The sequence below is a fragment of the Mus caroli genome, chromosome 4 (genome assembly GCF_900094665.2).
Source record: "Mus caroli chromosome 4, CAROLI_EIJ_v1.1, whole genome shotgun sequence".
In the NCBI taxonomy this organism is placed as follows: Eukaryota; Metazoa; Chordata; class Mammalia; order Rodentia; family Muridae; genus Mus; species Mus caroli.
The window spans coordinates 127,462,385-127,475,204 of NC_034573.1; the positions used below are offsets into that span (position 1 = coordinate 127,462,385).

A 12,820-nucleotide genomic window follows, 5' to 3' on the forward strand; every position below is an offset into this window, starting at 1 on the left:
GAGTCAAGTGACATGCCCAAGGTCTCTGAACTGAAGAGGGGCAGAACCAGCTATGTCCTAGATGTTCCTGGCCCCAAGCCCAGGGCCTTTGTCCCTGGTCCCTGGGTAGCAGGGGCAGGGCTAAGCTGGCTGTCCTCTGAGGCCAGTTTGTTCCACCTGACAGCCTTCAAAACTGTTTAAAAAGTTAAAAGGAACAGACCTGCACAGCAGGAACAGTCCCCCAGCGCCCAGGGACATCAGCGCCTCCTGTGTCCTAGGGCTTTTATGGTACTTAAACAATGGCTCCTAGCTGCTGTTCATTGAGCAGCTAATGCCCACCAGGGGCCAATAGGTCAAAGCCCTGACAGGGGTGAGATGATGAACAACCTTGCTGAAGTGAAGTCTTTGGTGATGCAGGAAGAGACAGAAGAGACAGGGAAGGAAGGCAGGCGCAGAGAAGGGCTGGCCCGGAACCCATATTCCAGAGCCCTACAGTTCACACTGCGGCCCTCAGGGGCTGCTGTACTCACACCTACAGAAGAGGAAACTGAAGAGGGAGGCAGAGCCACAAGCCCAGGCAATCCAGAGCAAGCAGTGGGAATGAGGTCCCTGGCATTGCTTCTGGGCTCTGCCCATCCTTCTAGCCCAGGCTGGGGCCTCCCTTTCCTGGGGCCTCTTCTGCCCCTCTCCACAGCCTCAAAACCCCTTAGGCTCTATCCTAGATCATGTGAGCCCTAAACTGCCAACCCACTCTTGTTCTGGCTCCACCATTAACTTCTGGCCCATCACGGAAAGTGTATTTGCATAAAGCCTACCGCGCACAGCTGGACTGCACAGCTGGACTGCACACATGCGGGTGTGTGTGTGTGTGTGTGGTGTGTGTGTGGGGTTGGGGGGCTTCCAACCGGCTTCCCCTATCGGGCTCAAGCGGTAGTCTTCCCAGTACTGGTGTGGGTGAAAGAGAATCTTGGTCTTAGAGCTGGTAGACCTGGGGCCCGTGTGCTACCCGCCCCATCCCACAGACGTGATGCAGAGGTGTACAACACTCTAAGGCTCAGTCCATAGGATGTAGGTGGAAAGCGCTTGCCAGGTTTTATTATTTCCTGAATTTTGCAGTGTTTAGAATGAAACCCAGGGCCTAGCCCACGATAGGCGAACACTCTACCACTGAGTTATACCACCACCGGTGCTTTGAGGCAGGTCCTCATGTGGTCGTCCTCATCTTAGGGTACACAGAGAGGCGAAAGGACTCAGATCACACAGCACAGGAGCAGCAGAGCTGGGCGCAAAGTTTCCAACTCCAAAGTTCAAAAGCTGTTTGCCGTTGTGCTGGGCTGAAACTGCTGAGGCTTTGGGAGACAAAGCCACTCAACACAGGCCAGCAAGGGGGCAGCCCAAGACTTTCCGGGTTTTTCCCCAAAGAGGTTATGTGACCCTTTACACACAGTCACATAAGTCACACAGAATGGGGGCAAGTACTCAGGGTCTCTGTTGCCAGGGTGATGGAATCAGCAGGCAAGACTGAGTGAACCACAGGCAGGCAGCTGGTGCAAAAGCCTGGAGACTGGAAGGACTGTGAGTGACCCAGTGTGTGTCGTGGCTGAGCAGGAGACTGTGTGTGTGTGTGTGTGTGTGTGTGTGTGTGTGTGTGTCTTCTTCCATGGTTATTATTATTAAGACAGGCTCTCTATATTATTATTAATAATATAGGATCTCTCTATCTATATCCCTGGCTGCCCTGAAACTCACAGTCACTCTCTTCAGACACACCAGAAGAGGGCATCAGATCCCATTACAGATGGTTGTGAAGCCACCATGTGCTTGCTGGGAACTGAACTCGGCACTTCTGGAAGAGCAGTCAGTGCACCTAACTGAGCCATCTCTCCAGCCCTGTCTTGCTCTATCTCCCACCTTGGGCTCTCAAATGTGGGATTACAGATGTGAACCTCTGTACTCACAGGTGCTGGGATTACAGAGAGAACTAGGCTTTCCTCCAGGTTTAATTTGCTAACCTTCTTTTCTGGTGTTGTCTCATTTGTAATGTTTCCAATGTCAAAAATGCAAGGCAAGGGGCTGGAGAGATGGCTCAGTGGTTTAAGAGCACTGACTGCTCTTCCAGAGGTCCTGAGTTCAAATCCCAGAACTTCATGGTGGCTTTACAACCATCTGTAATGGGACCTGATGCCCTCTTTTGGTGTGTCTGAAGACAGCGACAGTGTACTCATATACATAAAATAAATAAACTTAAAAAAAAAATCGGGCTGGTGAGATGGCTCAGTGGGTAAGAGCACCCAACTGCTCTTCTGAAGGTCCAGAGTTCAAATCCCAGCAACCACATGGTGGCTCGCAACCATCTGTAACAAGATCTGACTCTCTCTTCTGGAGTGTCTGGAGACAGCTACAGTGTACTTACATATAATAAGTAAATACATCTTTAAAAAAAAAAATCAGCTGGGCGTGGTGGCGCACGCCTTTAATCCCAGCACTTGGGAGGTAGAGGCAGGCGGATTTCTAAGTTCGAGGCCAGCCTGGTCTACAGAGTGAGTTCCAGGATAGCCAGGGCTACACAGAGAAACTGTCTCGAAAAAAGAAATTAAGAAAGAAAGAAAGAAAGAAAGAAAGAAAGGAAGGAAGGAAGGAAGGAAGGAAGGAAGGAAGGAAGAAAAGAAAAAGAAAAAAATCAAGGTCTGGATTCGAGGCACAGCTCAGTGGGTTCCATCCTGGCACTGAAAAAGTGAATTTGTTAAGGGCACAGGTCCGTCTCTTCTAGACTGAGCTAGACTTCAGGGCTGATGGCTCCGAGTGCTTGTGACTCTACTCTGGAGGTCAGGTCACTGTGCTCAGAGTGTGACAGGACACACCTGGGCCTGCTCACCTTCATCAAAAGTGAACAGTGTGGCCTAAGTGTGTCTCAGTTGGTAGAGTGCTGACCTAACATGTAGCAGGCTCTGAGCTGGATCCTCAGCACCACACAAGCACAGCACAGTGGTCCATGCCTGTAATCTCAGCACTCCGGACAATCATGAGTTCCAGGTCATCCTTAGCTATAGAGTGAGCTGAAAGTGAGCATGAGACCAGACTGGGTCATATCAGACCCTGCCTCTAAGATAGATAGATAGATAGATAGATAGATAGATAGATAGATGGATGGATGGATGGATGGATGGATGGATGGATAGATAGATAGATAGATAGATAGATAGATAGATAGATAGATAGATAGATAGATAGATAGATTTATAAATAGATAGACAAATTTATAAATAGAGAAATAGATAAATAAATAAGGCAGGGCTTAGACAACTCTTGAGAAGACAGAAGCTCTCTGCAGATGGAGCTGGGCCTGTGTGTTCTCAGAGTGGAGGACACAGATGCGTGGAAACCAGACTTACTTCTCAGCTCTCCTTTTGCCAAGATGCCCATATTCTTGAGCATGCACGCACTGCCTCTGGACCACCATAGCCAGCACCCTTAGGAATGAATAGCCTAGACAATGTCAAAGATGTGCAGGGTCACAAGGAGAAGGGAACCCACAGACACAGTCACCCTACACATCCCTTATCAGACAAGTGAGGATTCTGACCTTAGTGAATGGCTCTTTCCCTCTAGGTTCCTCCCTGGGGAGAAAGCAAGGCTCAGACCTGAGGTATCAGCAGAGGGAACTGACCTGACCAAGCCTGAGTATAGTCTGTCCTTTTCTTGGGGCTAAAGACAGGATTTAAGTCTATTCCTTACCCTAAAACAGTTGGACCCCAAATAACACATATTGGTCGCAGGAACATACAACAACACTGTCAATTTTTGTATTTTGGGGTAAGAAACAGGTTTTTGAAACAGGATTCCTCAGTGTAGCCCTGAATGTCCTGGAACTCACTCTATAGACCAGTCTGCCTCATGCCTCTAGAGTGCTGGAACTAAAGGCCTGCCCCACCACTGCCCACCCTGTAACTTTTCTTAGATTGGGTCTCTTTATGTAGCCCTGGCTGGTCTGGAAGTCTCTGTGTAGACTAGGTGGACCTTAACTCTGCTGGGATTGCACATTTGTACATCACACATGGCCAGCACCAGTGTGTGTGTGTGTGTGTGTGTGTGTGTTGACAGCCTCAGGTGTTTGGGAGAGTGTTCCCCTGTGAACACCAGGCTAGCTGGCCTGTGAGCCAAGGATTCCTCTGTTCCAGCTTCATGTCACCCTGCAGGAGTACTGGAGATGGACGCTACTGTAACCAACTTTACCTGCTTTCTGGGGAGGGTTTGCCCTTCCTCGTGAGCTTGACACGTGTGTATCAATTGTGTATCACAATGTAGCAATTCTACCCTAAGTACTCAAAAGAATGAAAGTCTATCTGCATGAGAATCCCTATAGGAGCATTGAAAGGCGGGCTAATTTGTAACAGCCCAGACTGGACAGGAGAAACATCCAAGAGCAGGGGAAGGAATGGACAAAGATGTGTTGTCGCCATCTGGACCAACTGCACAATAGAAGAAGGAGCTTCTGGCCGGCGGGAATGCTTTTCAGAAACATAAAAGAGTGGCAGAGTTTGCGCTTAGAATGTGCAAGGCCAACAGACAGGCAGACAGACAGACTGCCATCATAGACAAGAGAACTACAATGAGAGAATGTTCAACTTTTATGTGAATAAATGTTAAAATGTAGATTAAATGCACACAGTCCCAAAACTAGAATTGACCGACGCTGACATAGGCAGATGTAAAAGAACCTGAACGGAGACCACGTGAAAAATCTCTCCACAAGGCAAACGCCTGCAAAAGATGATCTCATCGGTAAATGCTACCAAGTTTCAAGAAACAACTGTTCTTGATTTTACTCGAACTTGGGCAGAGGGAGGGTGAAAAACAACCATCCAGTGTGATGACCACCATCACCACAACCCTCAAGCCCAGAGGGATGGACCATCCTAGACAATATGTCACCGGCGCAAGCTGAATGCACACTCAGCAAAACCAGTCAGGTCCCCCAGCTTGGTCCGTCCCAGGAGCGCGCATGTTCTGAGACTTCATGGGAAAGTCTTTTGTAACAACAGATCAAACAAGAAAAACCATGTAATTATCGCAAGCATCTCAAAATGATTTTTAAAAGCATTTAATGCACTCCAAACACAAATTAAGATTCTTTTAAAAGCTCCCAGTAGAGGCTGCCGGGGTAGCGGGGTAGCTCAGTTGCTAGAGACTGCCTAGCAGGCACAGATCCCTGGGTTCCTTGCCAGCACCACATCAGCCGGGGGTGGGGCGGAGAGGGTGCTCACTGGGGTCCCAGCACATGGGAGAGGAGGGCAGGAAGGCTAGAATCTCAGTCAAGGTCACTTATTCCATATGCATACGGAGTTCAAGAACCTAGTTGCTGGGCGTGGTGGCGCACACCTTTAATCCCAGCACTTGGGAGGCAGAGGCAGGTGGATTTCTGAGTTCAAGGCCAGCCTGGTCTACAAAGTGAGTTCCAGGACAGCCAGGGCTTTACAGAGAAACCTTGTCTCGAAAAACCAACCAACCAACCAACCAAAAAGAACCTAGTTATAACCACTGTGTGCATTCATGCATGCACTTCTCTCTCCCTCTCTCTCTCTCTCTCTCTCTCTCTCTCTCTCTCTCTCTCTCTCTCTCTCTCTCTCTCTCTCCCTCTCTCTCTCTCTCTCTCTCTCTCCCTCTCTCTCTCTCTGTACACAAGCATGTGAGTATGTGGAGGACACCGGTTCTCTCCTTCCACAATGTGAGTCCTGAAGATTGAAAACTCTTCATTCAGGCTTAGTGGCAAATGCTTTTACCAGCTGACCCTTCTCTCACCCCCTCCACCTTTCTCTTTTGAGGCAGGGTCTCTCCTGTGACCTGGGATCACTGACTAGGCTGACCAGCAAGCCCCAGACTCAACCTGTCTCTATCCTCACAACATTGGATTACACATCTATCACCAAGCCCCACTTTCTACACGGGCTCTCCGACTGAACTCAGAGGCTCAAACTTGCGTGGCAAGCACTTTACCCCCCGAGACATCTTTCCAGCCCCGTGTTCATCAGGAGTTCCTTCCATATCAGCAGCAGTCTGAGAACCAAAGCCAAGGATCATAAATAGAGGTTGGGAGTGTAGCTCCGGGAAGGAGTGTTTGCAAGCTTGAGATGTTGCATTCCATCCTTAGCGCAAGATAAACTAAATAAATGCTGTGGAAATAGTCGTCCACGGGAGGTTTTAAGCAGAAGAGAAGGAATGAGTCACAGAGACATGCAAAAATATGGCTGAGCCTCAGCAATGGAAGACTGAGAGAGAGCAGTTAGAATTTACATGTGGTAGCTATGGCACTCCTTCATAAAGTTGAATGAGAATTTTGTAGATGCATACCACTGCGCATATGATTCTAAACACCAACCCCTCAGACAAAGCAGAACATGGGAGGAAACTCAGTGAGTAAGGTGCCCGCCTGCACAGCACGGGGACCTGAGCTCAGATCCCCAGAACTCTCTGCAAAGCAAGCCAACCAACCACAGGAAGTGACAGCGTATGCTGCAACCCCAGAGGAGAAGATACAGAGATGGGAAAATTCCTGAAGCCTACCGGCCAGCCAGTCTATGAACTATGAGTTCAGTGAGAGACCTCTTGCAAAGAGGAAAGGTGGAGAGCAACTGAGAAGACACCCGAGGCTGACCTCTGACTTCACGCGTGTACATACACATGTGCACACACACATGCACACAATCACACACACACTAACAAATATACACACACCATACACATACATACATGGATGCACACATGTAAGCATACATACACACATATATATACATACATAGAAAAAATGGATAAGAAGCCATGTACATGGTATCTACCTATAAGCATACAATATTATCACTCATATCAATAAAGACTATTCGTCTGGCCATGGAGGTGCATGCCTTTAATCCCAGCATGTGAGGACAGCGTATAGATAAATATATACTAATGGTGTAAGAACTGGATGTCATGCCACACACCTGCAATCCCAGCACTGGAGAGGTGTCAGCAGGAGGAGCAGGAGCTCGAGGTCAGCCTCTGCTACATAATGAGTCTGAGCTCAACCAGGGCTACATGAGACACTGTCTCAAAAACAGTTTAAAAAACTAATTTAAACCATTCTTTTTTTTTTTTTTCCCAAAAGAGTTGGGAGTTTTAAAGAGACTGGATATTTTTAAAGAGATCACTTTTAAAGTGTTTGAATTTGTAAGGCTGTGGGGGCTTTTAAGTTTGTAAATTGTTTGGCATTGTGATGTCTTCATTAGTGTGGAATCTCGGGGACAGGAAAGGCCGTTGCTTAACAGTGACGCTTTTGTGTGTCGAGTTGACAAGGGGCCAGCGGTGCTGGCTAGCTTTATGTCAACTTGACACAAGCAGGAGTCATAAGAGGAGGGGAGAAATGCTTCTATAGGCAAACCTGTAGGGTATTTTCTTAATTGGTGATTGATGTGAGAAGGCCCAGCCCATTGTGGGCGAGGCCATCCCTAGGCTGGTGGGCCTAGGTTCTGTGAGAAAGCAGGCTGAGCAAGTCCTCAGGAGCAAGCCAGTCAGCAGCATCCTTCCATGGCCTCTGCATCAGCTCCTGCCTCCAAGTTCCTGCCCTGTGTGAGTTCCTGTCCTGACTTCCTTCAGTGAACAGCAATGTGGAAGTGTTACCTAAATAAACCCTTTCCTCCCCAAACTCCTTGGGTCCTGATGTTTCATTACATAGTAACCATAGTAACCCTAACTAATGCATGAATTTATCCATGCATTGTCCATAACTCAGTTATGGAGCAATGAGAAGAATGCTTGGATATAGGTTGGCCATTAACTTATCCATAGAGTCCCTGGTCCATAAGGAAAAGGGAAGAGACCCTCAGCATGTATCTGCCCTGTGCCAAGCAGACATAAGAAAAGCCTGCATTCATCCTGGCTCAGAGAGACCCAATCCTAGGTTATTAATCCTAGGAGTTAATAACCAATCCTAAGAGTTAATAACCACGTTGTTCTCACTGTTTCTGAGGCTCAGTACAGCCACTGCACAGATCCCAAGCCAGGTCACGAAATCCCACACTCCACCTGCCCAGCACAAGGCTTGCCCTAAATGCTTAGCAGCCATTTTGACCCAGAGAGGCAGTGTGGAAAGAGACTGGTAAGTGCGAGGAGGCCTAGATTTAGTCTGGTCTCTCTTTTCGGGGACCATTTCTCTCCCTGGGCTTTGCTGTCCCATCTGTACCTGAAGGGGGCAGGAGCAGTGAGCCACCAAAGCCACTCTGTTGTTAAGAGGCCACCAACAAGCAGGAGGCCACTCACCTCTGCAGTCACCCGGCAGGTCCTGTCCATCTGCCATCCATCTGGGTCAAAAGCCACACATGTGCTCCAGGTCCTACCCGTCTTTCTGACATCACCCCTAGCTCCACCCTCCCGACCTCTGGGCCAATTTCTCTTCCCTGACATTTTATCTTTTCCCCTTCCTTTTGCTTTGCTTCATTTCTGAGGTATTTTGAGATAGGGTCACATGGAACCTCTGCGGATGGCCTTGAACGTCTGACCTTCTGGCTGCCACCTTGAAATGCCCAGATTATAGGCCTGTGTCCCTATGCCTCGGCTATTCTCCTCTTATGATTTAGGGTTTGCTCTTGACCTCCCAGTACACTCTTTATACAGGTCTTTGTGTGAGCTCCTTCTTGCTCACTCTCCAGGTCAAGGGCCACCACCTCCAGAACCTACCCCTAACTCCCCACCAGTTCCAGAGTCCCCAGCGCAGGGAACCCTTTAGTCGTTAATAAGCCCTTCTCCTCCGCTCCTATTGATTATAAACTGTTACCTTCTCTTCTGTCTTTTCCCAGGTGATGGGGCTCAAACAGAGTCAGGCATTACTGTGGCTCCTAAACCAGACTTATAGGGTAAAAGCCACCTTCCCTGAGGGCCCTTTCTGCGTATACTGCCACAGGCCAGTTAGGTGGCCTCTCTTGTGTTTCCTCCATCCTAAGCACTGGTTTTGTGTAGGTTGCTGGACCTGGTCAGCTCCCCCGAGATGGGAACTGCCACATTTGCTGGCAATGAATATACTACCCCAGGGCCTTGCAGGCACCGGGCTAGAGACAAGTCTGTGGATGTACCTCACCTGGTAGAGGACTTGCCTAGAATGTACAAGGACCTACGTCCCATCTGCTGCACTGAATAAACCAGGTGTGGGTGGTGGACACCTGTGAGCCCAGGAGGGAAGAGGAGGCAGGAGGATCAGGAATTCAAGGTCATGGTCAGCTAGAGCATGAGTTTGAGGCCAGTCTCTGTGAGACATTCTGTCTCAAAAATTAAAACTAGGAACTGGAGAGATGGCTCGTTGGTTAAGAGCACTGACTGACTGCTCTTCTGGAGGATCTGCGTTCAATTCCCAGCACTGACGTGGTGGCCCACAACTGACTGTAATTCCAGTTCCAGGGGAGTCCAGCCTTCTCTTCTGACTTCTGTGGGACCAGACATACATGTGGTACACAGACACCCATGCAGGCAAAACACCCATGCATATAAAATAATACAATAAAATGTAAAAATTAATAATATATAAAAAATAAATGTTTGTTGCTTGGCTAAATGAAGGTCCTCTTACAGTCTCCTCCTCCCTTCTCTCCATTCACAGGTGCCAGAATACTGGCACCCACTGAGGGGCCGTTGAAATGTCACCGCAGCAGTAATTTCTTCCTCCACCTAGCAGAGAAGCACTCCAAGTGGAGAGGGACAAAGCCCTACCTAGCAGGGCTACCTCTGTCCCAGGCACCCTCTGGGCTTAGGCTTCCACAGCCACTAGAACAGACATTTACCCTGGAGTGTACCCGGGGCAGCTGGAATGTACCACAGGACACAGAGGCTGGCAAAGGTCTTCACTGTGAGCCCTGCTTGGCCAAGAGCCACCGAGAAGCACTTAGTTATTCAAATGGGGTAGCTGTCCAGGGGAAAAGGGTGCCCTTCCCCCACCGCAGGGAAGCAGGGCAGCCAGTCCTGCACAGCCTGAGAACCCATAGCGGGAGGAGGAGGAAATTGGAGAGCAAAACTCTTGCATAAGTCACTGCGGGGAGATTCCCTGAGCCCAGGAAAACTCTGGAAGCAGGAAACAGAAACTAGGCAGAATCAGGCCCAAAGCCAGAACCCTGGCAGGAGGCTGGGCCAGTCCCACCACTCAGACTCCTGAGTGGCCTCTCCCTGACCCAGAGACACCAGGATTGCCCTACCGGGTCTCCACCCTCCCCACCAGAAGCCCCAGGGAACAGATAAACTCTGCCTGTCAGCTCTGGGTTAGGGGGTGGTTCAGTGACTCCCTGGGGTATTGTGTAGTCTAATCCTGGGGCTTGCTCAACTCCTGTCCCCCTTAGGTCTGGCTCCTGAAGAAGCAACAGGTTCAAGAGAGCAGGCATATGGCCCACAGAGATTTTGCCAGGGGCTCTGAGTGAGCCCAGCCCAGAATCTGGAGCCAGGCTGCTATCTTTCAATTTTGGATTAACATTTCTGGAACTACATGGCCTTGGGGGGTATCCCTTCCTTTCCCAAGCTCCTTCACCTTTGAAGAGAGGGATTCTAGAACCTACTTCTTGGAGATATTTGAAGCTACCGAGAAAGCACAGACAAGCCCTCTTGGCAGGCTGCACCGTATGGGGCTTTAGTGAATGACAGCTCTCAGGAGTCACAGCACTAAAATAAACAGATTAGGGAGAGCCAGGTTGGGAGCTCTTCACCAAACATTCCCAAGGGAGACATAGTATCTCTTCCCCAAAGTCAAGTCCAGACTGATACAAATTAACCCAGGAACCAGAGCAGAAAGAGTTCAAACTGTAAGTTGGAATCCCAGCACCACCGCTGGCCAGCCCTGCAGTCCTGGGCATTTCAGGGTTCCTGTGTGACACACCTTGCAGGGCTCCCCACCCATCTTGAGACTATCAGACCTTCCTTCCCCCAGCTTAAAGACAAGGCAGTGCAGACTGTCAGCTCTGGGTGGTGCCAGGGAACCTACAAGCTGGCACATTGCATTGGGTCTGCCCCAGACAGGGAGAGGTGACAGGTCAGTTGTCTTCTGTAACAATCTCTCTGGACCCAGCCTCCAAGAATATAAGGGAGGGGCCTCACGGAATCGAGGGTACTGTTCCCCTTCCTTCCTGATGTATTTATTACACAGAGCCCTGACTCTGCTCTTACCTGGACCTACCTGCCTGAGGGCAGCCCAGTGAGGTGCCAGGAAGCCAGCAGGAAGCTCCCTGAATCCTCCAGATGCCATAGCCTAACAGCTGTGGTACACACCCAGACCTACCAGTCACCTGCCATTGACTGACCAAGTCCCCACATGTGAGCAAAAATAGTGACGGCAACAGGAACCCTCCTCCCAGGAGAGGCAATGAGGGGGTCACTAAGTGACTACACCTACCACACGTCAGAGCGGCTGTGACAGTACGTCAGGACCTCTGTCCTTTCTCTTCCGACAGCGTTCCTGGTTTGCAGATGGTCTCCCTCTGCCAGCTTCTACCCGGGCTACCACTGCAGCTTGTTCCGATGATGGTCACAAGATCCACCTTGTGCTCCGCTCTGGACTGGGCATGTGTTCTCTTGGAGGAGTTACAGGGTCTGAGGCAGTGCACACCTCACACCCTCACGCTCTGGTATTTGAACTCTTGAATCTGGGGTGGGGCTCTGCATTAAGGGACCTGAAAAGCGAGAGGGCTCCTATATTGTGTTCCTTGGGGATAGTCTACACACAGCCTTGAGGATAGTCCAGATGGCCAGTTTTTGTACTCGATAGCCACTGCCTGACCTGGAGAATACGTACTCAATTTCTCTGAGCTTTGGTTACAAGAAATAAATGAATAACTATCTGTTAATAGGCTTAGAACAAAGGTGGGTTCCAGATCTGCCATAATTTAAACAAACATGCACAGGTGGATACATCAGTTACTCCTCTGCAGACCGATGACGGAGTTAATCAGTATGTGAGAACCGAGACCAAAAGTCACACAAGGTCACTTAAAAAAAAATTAATCGGGGCTGGAGAGATGGCTCAGTGGTTAAGAGCACCGACTGCTCTTCCAAAGGTCCTGAGTTCAAATCCCAGCCACCACATGATGGCTCACAACCATCTGTAATGAGATCTGACACCCTCTTCTGGTGCATCTGAAGACAGCTACAGTGTACTTAGATATAATAATAGATAAATAAATCTTAAAATAAAACAACAAAACCAAAAAAAAATTAATCTCTGTGAAATTTTATTCTTCAAATATTTATTCATCCAGCCGGGCAGTGGTGGCGCAAGCCTTTAATCCCAGCCCTTGGGAGGCAGAGGCAGGCGGATTTCTGAGTTCCAGGCCAGCCTGGTCTACAAAGTGAGTTCCAGGACATCCAGGGGAACACAGAGAAACCCTGTCTCAAAAAAAAAAAATTTATTCATCCAATAAGTACGTAATGAAGTACCTACCATGCACCAGGGAACAGGTACAAGTGGGTTCAGCAAATGATCCCTGGGACTGACTATCTATCTATCTATCTATCTATCTATCTATCTATCTATCTATCTAACTATCTAACTATCTATCTAACTATCTATCTTATCTATCTATCTGTCTTATCTATCTATCTATTGATCTACCATCTATCGATCATCTGTCTATCTACCTACCTACCTATTTGTTATCTATCTATCTATTGATCTACCTATCATCTATCTATCAATCAATCTATTATCTATCTATCTATCTATCTATCTATCTATCTATCTGTCTATCTGTCTATCTATTTTTGGTTTGTCAAACCACTCTTGCTCTGTCTCCCCTGCTTGCCTAAACTCTTTATCTTCCTGTCTCTAAGTTCCAATGGACAG

General features: G+C 48.7%; 1 protein-coding gene across 4 annotated transcripts in view; it reads right to left on the bottom strand.

The window, feature by feature from the left end:
• The window catches only part of Alpl (alkaline phosphatase, biomineralization associated), a 53,877-nt gene that overhangs the window by 31,537 nt on the left and 9,520 nt on the right, over window positions 1-12,820 (bottom strand). The window contains exon 1 of one of the 4 annotated variants that reach the window (XM_021160338.2): window positions 11,375-11,755. The exons of 1 other annotated variant lie outside the window; for it this stretch is intronic. The gene's annotated coding sequence lies outside the window, so the exon portion shown is untranslated. Of the gene's footprint in view, window positions 1-8,194; window positions 8,219-8,271; window positions 8,340-11,374; window positions 11,756-12,820 lie in introns of those variants that run through there. 2 more of the 4 variants (XM_021160332.2, XM_021160336.2) reach the window with 2 other exon arrangements.